At 31.2% G+C, this 9285-nt stretch overlaps 1 long non-coding RNA gene across 1 annotated transcript in view; it reads left to right on the top strand.

Annotated features, from left to right (window-relative positions):
- LOC124418699 overlaps positions 1-9285 on the top strand; it is a 164884-nt gene that overhangs the window by 145556 nt on the left and 10043 nt on the right. The window contains exon 5 of the long non-coding RNA XR_006940163.1: positions 185-232. This is a non-coding gene — a long non-coding RNA (uncharacterized LOC124418699). The remainder of the gene's footprint in view (positions 1-184; positions 233-9285) is intronic.

Raw genomic sequence — 9285 nt, 5'->3', positions numbered from 1 at the left:
ATCTATCTATCTATCTATCTATCTATCTATCTATCTATATATCTATCTATCTATCTATCTATCTATCTATCTATCTATCTATCTATCTATCTATCTAACTATAGTCAAACTAGACTATAGTTTGCTTAATTTTGTAATATAAAATGGACTTTAATTCACTCCATATTTTCATTTTTATTTACAGATTTTCCAGATTATTCAACAAAACAATAATTCTGTGGATTATATTAAGGTAAGCTGAATATTTAAAATTAATTTTAAAATTATAATAGAGATTGTCCGTCTTTGTTTATAACAAATTTTTAAAATTACACAAACAAAAATTAATTATTTGTAAATGTTTAACATGTGTTGGAACATACATACATAGTTAATATTTTTTATAATTTATACAAATTTATGTTATTAACAAACTACTCATGTATAAGTTTGACAAACTTTTGAACTCATTGCAAATTTAACCCAAACTCTTACGAAAACTTAAGGTTATAAAATTTATAATATAAACTATTTGTTGTAAATTTATGTAAATATTTTTTTTTTCTATATTACTATATTTTGTCTATATATTCTTCATCCTTAGAAAAACACACAATATTCAAATGGAAACAGTTTTCGGCATCAAATAGATTTTCACAGACACATTTAATCTAACGATAATATTTATAATACTAATAATAATAATAATAACAATAATGATACTTAATACAAATAACAATTGCTACTTGCTGTATTTAACAACAATTTAACAATGTTTGTTGCATGCACAGGCATGTTATTATACACTATGTGGTAAGCTTTGTTATATCTGTATATAATTTGGTTTATAAAGACCAACATTGTTTAATATTAATATTTGTAATCTACATACAAGTTAAGTTTATGCAGATATTTGGACTTAACACACACTTTGTGATACTTTGAGCCTCGGCCTTAACAAATTTATGTAAAATATTTTGTTAAAGTAAAATTTTTAGGGGTTTTTTTTTCTTAAATCCCTAATCTTGGTTGGGGATATATAATAGTTGTATATTTTATTAGCAGAATAATATTTCTGCTACTGTGGAACAAATGTTAAATAAAATGTTGAAAAATTTATATTTGCTTTAGAGTATAGTTTCGACTATAGTCTAGTTTGACTATAGTTTAATTTGGACTATAATCTAGACCAGAACATAGATTAGGCTATAGACCAGACTATAAACAAGATTATAGTGCAGATTATAATCAAGACTATATTCCAGATTATAGTCCAGATACAGACAACATTATAAACTATACAATAGTCCAGACTATAGACTACATAATAGTCCACTATAGACTAGAGTATAGGTTAGACGTAGAATATACTATACTCCAGATTATAATCCAAACTATAGATTAGACTAAAGTCCAAAAAATAGACTAGATTGTATACAAGACTATAGTCCAGATTATAGACTAGACTATAATCCAGACTATACTAGATTATAGCCCAAGCTATAGATAGACTATAGTCCAGACTACAGACTAGACTATTATCCAGACAACAGACCAGTCTATACTCTACAGACCAGTATACAGACCAGTCTATATGCCAGTTCATAGACCCATCTATAGACCAGTTTGAAGATCAGTCTATAGATTAGTCTATAGACCTGTCTACAGATCAGTCTATATATCAGCCTATAGACCAGTCTATACTCTATAGACTAGACAGTCTATATACCAGACTATAGATCAGCCTACAGACCAGTCTATAGACAGTTTATATACTAGTCTATAAATCAGTCTAAATACCAGTCTATAGATCAGCCTATAGATCAGTCTGTAGACCTGTAAATAGATCAGTCTATAGACCAGTCTATAAAACAGCCTATAGACCATTCTATAAACCAGTCTGTAGACCAGTCTATAGTCAAGTCTGTAGTCCAGACTGTAGTCCAGTCTGTAGTTCAGATTATAGTCCAGTCTATAGTCCAGACTATAGTCCAGTCTATAGTCGAGACTATAGTCCAGTCTATAGTCCAGACTATAGTCCAGTCTATAATCCAGACTATAGTCCAGTCTATAGTCCAGACTATAGTCCAGTCTATAGTCCAGACTATAGTCCAGTCTATAGTCCAGACTATAGTCCAGGCTATAGTCCAGACTATAGTCCAGTCTATAGTCCACACTATAGTCCAGTCTATAGTCCAGACTATAGTCCAGTCTATAGTCCAGACTATAGTCCAGTCTATATTCCAGTCTATAGTCTAAATTATAATCTAGTCTTTAGACTGCACTAATATACACGCTGTAAGATAATCTGGCCTATGGCCTTTCTTTTGATGGAAAATAATCCTGTCTTTTATCTGAATTTTTAGTCGGGGTTATAATCTTAACTATTATCTTGATTATATCCTGAAATATAATATAAACTATAGTCTGATCTGAAATGTAAATTATAATTTAGTAAATTATTCTTGAAAAAAGTTACATTATTTTCATTTTCCCTTTCCCTCTGTTCAATTATTTTTTGCTAGAATTTGCTTAACGAAAACTTGTTTGTGAAAATCCAACAAGTTATGAGTTGATTATGTGGAAAATTATTATATTCTGATTGCCACATGACTAGAGTTTAAGATGCAAAGTCATGTATTAGCCATATGTATGCAACATGCGTTGCAAGTATGTTACTGGTAGCATGTCTAATATTAATATTAAATTGGTTTGAGTATGGGCATAAAAGATAAGACAAACATTGATTTTAAATTAAAATAATTAGAATTTTCATTAGAATTGATAATGATTTCGATATAATGAGCATTTTGAGCAGTCGACTGCTAGTTATGGTAATATATGTTAGTTTTCTATTTGCATAGGTAAGTTTTAGTGTTATTCAAAGTATCTGTGTTATCATTACAAATTTGATTAGATTAATTAGTAAATTCATTAGAATTACTTGTTTTTACAATTGGCAAAAATGCCATTGCTAGGTTGGTTTGTCTTTGTAATGTTGCAAACGAGTGATAACGAGGGCAATATGTTATATGCTTTTGGTTAAAATATTGATCTTAAGTACTTTTAAAGAACTTTTTCAACGCTCTTCGTTTACTTCATGACATTATCTGTGTGGGCTTTTCTTCTTAGTTAAAGGCCCATACTTTTTTCCATCCAATGCATAAATTAACACCATAATTATGCACGATATCGGTGTTTTTTTATCTGCTGCTGCGTCCGTCAAAAGTCAATTATTTGTAATTATGTATCGTTTTAAATACAATACCAACAACAACAAAATGACGTTTAAATTACTTAACAAAAATAATGACAGTGAAAAGAGGGCCAAGTAGTGTAAGAAGTTAAATAAACTTGCTGCTCGTAAAAAATTATTAACGCCCAATTTCAATTGCACTTTAAGCTTGTATAATTTATGACAAACAGGTGACAAAAATTTCGTGCTAATGATTGATTTTACTTAATAAATCGAAACAGTATGAGACACAAGTAGTTGAGAGTATTAAAAAATTTTGTGTTAGCTGATGTTGTAAATTAAAGCAAAAAACGAATTTCGTTGGAAGTTTATAAATATTTTAATCTAACTCTTTTTACGATGCAAAATAAATTGCCTTCTTCTTTAGATGCATACTAATTAAGAAAAACCTTTAATTCTTATTAATAATGGATAAGATTTTGAGTTGTTTATCTCTCTGTTAACTTCGGATGGATAGCTGAAAAATTTGGAGAAGTTTGACTCCAGTTAGTTATTACAGTTGATAGTATAAGGAATATTAAGGTCTATGATTTAGTCTATAGTCTAGTATATCTTCTAGTCTGTGTCTATGCAATATTTTAGTTTCTTGTTAGTTATTTAGTTAGTTACTTAGTTAGTTAGTTAGTTAGTTAGTTAGTTAGTTAGTTAGTTAGTTAGTTAGTTAGTTAGTTAGTTAGCTAGTTAGTTAGTTAGTTAGTTAGTTATTTAGTTAGTTAGTTTGTTAGTTCGTTTGTTATCTCGTTAGTTCCTTCGTGCGTTAGTTAATCTAGTCTATAATATACTCTATAGCCTAGTCTGTAGTCTTGTCTATAGTCTACTCTATAATCTAGTCTGCCGTGTAGTTTATAGTCTACGATATAGTCTAGTCTACAGTCTAGTCTATAGTCTAGTTTATAGTCTAGTCTATAGTCTAGTCTATAGTCTAGTCTATAGTCTAGTCTATAGTCTAGTCTATAGTCTAGTCTATAGTCTAGTCTATAGTCTAGTCTATAGTCTAGTCTATAGTCTAGTCTATAGTCTAGTCTATAGTCTAGTCTATAGTCTAGTCTATAGTCTAGTCTATAGTCTAGTCTATACTCTAGTCTATAGTCTAGTCCATAATCTTGTCTATAGTCTAGTCTACAGTTTTTGTATTGTCTAGTATATAGTCTAGTCTATATTCTAATGTATAGTCTAGTCTATAGTCTAGCCTATAGTTTAGTCTATAGTATAGCATATAGTCTAGTCTATAGCCTAGTCTAAGTCTAGTCTATATTCTAGTAAATAATCTAGTATATAGTTAATTATATAGCCCAGCCAAAAGTTTATAATTCGAGTCCAGAGTAGATAAACTTCATACACTGTTCAGTAAGTAATAATTCAATTTGTTCCCTCCAACCTTATTTTATTTATGCAGGATATTCAAAATTTATTTTTACTTCATAAATTATAACATTCACATTTCTTTGCTCTACTCTTATTATAATGATAAACTACATCCCGTATTTAGTTTATTTACCCAAAAAAAGTAAAACTTGAAATGCAAGTTCCTTATGATAAACAAAAAAGTCATAAAAACAACTGCAGCCAGCACAACATATTGCCTGAAACTCTAAGAACAACAATCAAAAACCACAAATTTGATCACTTTGTTAAGCCTGCAGTCGGTAAACACCGACACAGCGACCGCACTTTGTCTCTATGGAACAGAAGCCCGTGTATAAGTAATTGTGGTTTTACCAGCGTTACACTTTCTACCTCCACTTTATCATTATAGTCGCAGTCTTTTCGTCATCATATTTTTACAAAGTTGTTGTGGTTCTACAGCTTATTGTAGCCTGTGGCTTTAAACGAGGCGTTGTGCTAATTGATTTTCCCGCTTAAGTTTTACAATGCATCCATTAAAAATGTTGTATAATTTTGTATATTTTTTTTGTTCTGTTTATTCTTTCCATTTTGGGTTTCTCATACCAATAATTTGTGCAGTTTCTTCTTGTGTCGCTAAAAGTCTTGTGGTTGAAGGAAGAAAAAAAAATCGGCAGCAGTCATTGCATGTAATTGACTTTATTATTATACTTTATTATATTGTTTTTTTATTAAAATTTGTCTAAATTATTTGTTGACATGCTTTATTAAATATTTGGATGTCTTTTTACTCCTTTTTTTCAATAATGATTGTGTTAACAACATATATTGTAATGGTAATTGAGAGTTGGTTTTTTGGTTAATGAATTGTAGGAAGTGATTTCATTGAAGGATTATGGTTTTATGAGTAAAATTAAGTATTTTAAGGATTTGTTTTTTTATGTGAATACATTATCTCAACTTTTGGTTGGATAAAGTGATAAATTCCTACTACTCGGTTTTGATATTTAGTTTGGTTTTTTCCTTACAATATTCACAATTTTATCAAGACATCCAATCCAATCTTGGTCTTCGGAAAAATACTTAGGAATTTTCTCAAACGAACTTAATAAGAATGTAGATCTTTATCAGATTGACATCTTCAAACATAATTAGAATATGTCTTTATCATTGGGTGCCTCTATTACAATAAGTCTGATCAATGCCTGATCAGCCTCAAACACTATAAGGTTGTTCTCAAACGATTTGGATCAGCAAAAAAATACTTCTACGAATAGTCATCGTACTGATCATTTGCTCTCTTTAATAGGATAAGGTCTTGGGATGTCTTACAATCATCGATATAATAGTCTAAACAGATCGTTTGTCCAAGGTTTCCGATTCCTCTATATTATTTCAGTGTCTCGTAAGTGAGAAATTCCTCATGTCTAAGAGATAAAAAAAACCAAGAAGATCTGTAGTCTCCGGCTGTAATCTTAGTTAGGTTATGTTGATATGTATAGTACATCAAATCGGAAGAAATGCACCTAGACCACTATCAGGCCTGTTGTGCGCTACTTTTCATGAAAAACAATTATTTTGTTCACTGAGTGAATTATTTTTTAATGTTCAGAAACTCAGTTTCCTGAACGAAATTCCTAACAATTTTCTAATCAGTGTTAGTCAGGAATTTTTTTTCCGGAATGACATCACTTTCAAGATACTAGGATCTAACTTTGACGAATGTCTGACAGTGGCAGAGAAAGTGCCTCTAGAGTTTCACTATCCTCTCCACATGCTCTCTACATTCGTCTGAATCCGCCGGCCAATTTTGTATAAATGTGCTCGTTACATTCGCCCTTTCATTGCCGACAACTCCCGAGTGTCCCATATGATGTGCTCGTTACATTCGCCCTTTCATTGCCGACAACTCCCGAGTGTCCCATATAATGTTAACCTTACATCTTCTGCCTGGAAGCTTGTGTTATGATTAGGTAAACGGTGGTATATTTCTGTTTCTGGGTCTTCAATATAGAAGACCTGGTCCAATTTATCTCCCAACTTAATACCATCCGTTTAGCAATGGATTCCTGCTGGTATTTGTTGACTCAGACATTCTATCTGGGATCAACGTTTCAAAGTTTTCCAAATATTCTGTGAACGATATGCGATCAGGCGCGTTCGATGATTGTATATAACCTTTCAATGTATCCAGTATACATTGATGACGTTACTTGGCCATTTCGCCTAAAGTAAAGAGCCGTTCGGCTGTAAGCGCCATCTCATATCTTAAATATGTTTCAATGGGTGGAGTATCTAGCAACGTTACCAGAACTTTAGTTGAAGTTGTACACATGGCATCACTTATACCCAAGCAGCATGTACGCTGAACTCCCTGCATTAGTTTGATATTAGACTTTAAGTTCGAAGCAGTCCACCAGATTATTGAAACATAAGCAAGAATTGGTATAATTACACTTTTATAAAGCGGACATAAAGAGGACATTTTCTACATTAAGATGAAAGTAAACTAACTTCAAAGTAAGGATTTTTTAGGAAATCTGTATGTCTTTACGGGGCAGTAGTGGGGGTTTGATTTTTAACCCAAGTTTGAACTAATAAAATGCTCCTTAGTACATAAAATACTACTTTAAGGATGCATCATCTTCAAATGATCATAAGGCCAATTTCGGTAAGAACACTTGCGAAACTTTGAGGTGATTTGTAAAGTTAGTAACCGAATTTCTTCCACACTATATCCGATAGAACTGGTCTATATTGAATTTTATCACGATACAGAGTTATCTGCATTTTGCACGAATACAAACCGAGATCCCGAGATTGATTATCTTAAGACTATGAGATTCCGGGTTCCTGCTGAGTAATAAGACATCCCGATCTTAACATTTATATTAGCTTTAAATCCCTTTTCTCTTTAATAATGTTCTTTTCACCAATTTCTATATATTATAACTCGATTTTATGATTCATTTAGAAAACCTCTATAAGACCATTATAAGAACTTAAATGTCTGTTTGTCATCTACCTGAAAAGTCATTGAATCCTATAAAACAAGCATTCTTATTGTCGCAAAACGCAACACTTCACCATTCTCCTTCCTACCTACCATCACAAACATAAACTCCCTCCTGCGTACGAGAAACGAGCAAGACGAGCACATGACAACAATCTTCCCCCTAAGTTTATGCGTATATTTTTGTTTACACATCAAAGAATTTCCTGTATAAGGAAGCAGACGTGTATAGGTTGGTGTTTGCAATGCTGCATACGTACGCATTCCCAGTAGAAAGAAATCCAAGTATAACTAAGAATATAATAGAAATAATGCGTATGCAAAAGGATTTCTAAATGGCTGTTAAGATAACTTTGCTTTTTTTTGTTTTGCGTATTTTCTGTTCTTCTGCTACTTCATGCTCCTTTTTTCGCCGTTTTTTTTACTTGTTTCATTTTAATTTATGTAATAGTTAAGTGGTCACTCAAACTCCCGTCCAGGATTATATTGTCATTAACCTCGAACAACGCAGTTAGAACAACGGTCCCTTATATTGTACTAAGTATGCATTTTCTGGGTAGAATCTTGATGTCTTTGTTGCCATAAGAAAACGTATTTCTCACATTCGCATATCCCTGTGTATATGTGTGTGGGTAATGGGTATGTATAAGAAATTCTTATGGGACTCTTAGCATAATTTGTTAAGAATACATACATATGTACTTATATTCCCAGTTTTTTTTTCTTTTATTATTTTTGTAACCAAGCATGTGTGGAGATCCTGTGTCTTGAACTGTTTAGTTCCCTATATATTTTTCATATAGTTTTATTTTTTTATTTTGTAAGCCTTCCAAGTATTGTTTCCCATTAAAACTCTTGTTGTTACTAATTATTTGAGGACTAAAGAAAATTGAAGTAACAACTTCTTTGGTTTCTGGGCGAGGGTTGTTGTAAACTATTCATAATTATCCCTGTTTTTTTCTGTTGCCAATCCATCTATCCATTCACTAGAAATAGAATTCCATGGGGTTGCTTTGTCTTTAAATGAGTGGGAGTAATAAATACACTTGTATAATATATACTGTTTTTTTTAATAAAAAGAAAGTATTACATATTTTTATTTCATTTTCTTATTTTAAAACTAGGTGTGGGTCATTTTGTTTTTAAGTACTTTATTATTATTATATGGAAATTATTCGAAAAATATTCATATATGAAACGAAAAAAATTTTGTATAGAAATTACATGTTTTTTTTTTATATTTGTATTTAGAAAATGTGAATAACTGTATTTGAAAGAAAATTCTACTTGAGAAAACATGTGTATGTTTTTGATGTGACATTTATTTAACGTGGGTTAATTGTTAAGAAACTTGAGATCCAATGGTTACTTTCAACTAATATGATATCTTTAGGTGAACAGAAATAATGGAATTTTTTTATAAATGTATCTTAATCTGCGCCTCTTTTAGATTCCAAAAGGTTCTGGTCTTAGCAATTTCTGAGTCGCTTAAACTGTGTCCGTCCGTCTGTAAGATAATTTGATGAATTTTTTCACATTATTATACCCAACAAAACTATTGTAGATATAGTATTATGCGTTTGTGCTAGTTCAATTCTAGTTCAGTTCTAGATTAGTTCTAGTTCAGTTCTAGTTCAGTTCTAGTTCAGTTCTAGTTCAGTTCTAGTTCAGTTCTAGTTCAGTTCTAGTTCAG

This window comes from Lucilia cuprina, chromosome 3, assembly GCF_022045245.1.
Source record: "Lucilia cuprina isolate Lc7/37 chromosome 3, ASM2204524v1, whole genome shotgun sequence".
Classification (NCBI taxonomy): domain Eukaryota; kingdom Metazoa; phylum Arthropoda; class Insecta; order Diptera; family Calliphoridae; genus Lucilia; species Lucilia cuprina.
The sequence above is the reverse complement of the archived record's forward strand: the minus strand, read 5'-3'. Positions and strand labels throughout refer to the sequence as shown.